Raw genomic sequence first — 1,207 nt, 5'->3', positions numbered from 1 at the left:
GGGTTGGAAGGGACCTCAGGAGCTCACCCAGTGCCACCCCCCTGCTCAAGCAGGCTCACCCAGAGCAGGGGGCACAGGACAGCAGCCAAGCGGGGGTTGAAGATCTCCAGAGAAGGAGACTCCACAGCCCCCCTGGGCAGCCTGGGACAGGGCTCCATCACCCTCAAAGTCAAGAAGTTCTTCCTCACGTTCAGCTGAAACCTCTTCTGCTTCAGTTTGTGCCCACTGCCCCTTGTCCTGGCGCTGAGCACCACTGGGAAGAGTCTGACTCCATCCTCGTGACCCCCACCCTTGAGATATTTGTACGTGTTGATGAGATCCCCTCTCAGCCTTCTCTTCTCCAGGCTGAACAAGCCCAGCTCCCTCAGCCTTTCCTCCTAGGGGAGATGCTCCAATCCCCCCATCATCCTTGTTGCCCTCCTCTGGACTCTCTCCAGGAGTTCCTCATCTTTCTTGAACTGGGGAGCCCAGAACTGTTCCAGCTAGCCCAGGTGACAGAGGCAGCAGCCACAGAGCTGGGGGACTCTGAAAGCACCTTGAAACCCTGCAGGTGGGCGATGGCGGGAGAGGGTTGGAGCCAAGGGGAAAGCTGTCTGGCTCTGCTGAAGCTTCCTAATTCAGATTATAAAGAAACACCGGGGTCTCAAAAGCTACTGGCTATGGGATTGAAAACTTCCTGTTACTTGTGGCCGATTTGGGTCTCTCCTGAATACCAGGGACCTCTGACAAGGCTCTGCATCCCTCTGTTTCCCCGCTTAACCACACAAAACATAACCTCTGGGATAAAATGCCAGGCACCAGTCAATACCTGAGCAGGCGTCTGGTGGAAAGCAGAGACAGGTTTTGAAGAAGTGGTATGTTTCAAGCAAAATGACCAGGCAGAGGTGGAAATGCTTGGTTGGAAGCGTTCACCTCTGCCAAGAGGAGCTGGAAATGCTTCGTCCTGGGATGCTTGTCCAGGAACCGCCACTGCTGGGTCCCCACCTCTGACCCTGATGGTCCCCCCATCGTTCGCATGGGCAGCAGTCCTTGGCCTTTTGGGGTTTGGCCAAAATGTTGTGTAAAGCATTCAGTGAAGATGAGCAGCCCTTAGCATGGGCTCCGCAGCCAGATTGATTCAAATTCAACCATCCTGGGAGCAGAGCAAAGACGTTAGCAGCTGCTGGAAATTGCGTGTGGCTCCTTGCATTTGCCCATATTTTTCTTG

Source organism: Egretta garzetta, unplaced genomic scaffold (genome assembly GCF_000687185.1).
Source record: "Egretta garzetta isolate BGI_Z169 unplaced genomic scaffold, ASM68718v1 scaffold60, whole genome shotgun sequence".
NCBI lineage: Eukaryota > Metazoa > Chordata > Aves > Pelecaniformes > Ardeidae > Egretta > Egretta garzetta.
The sequence above is the reverse complement of the archived record's forward strand: the minus strand, read 5'-3'. Positions refer to the sequence as shown.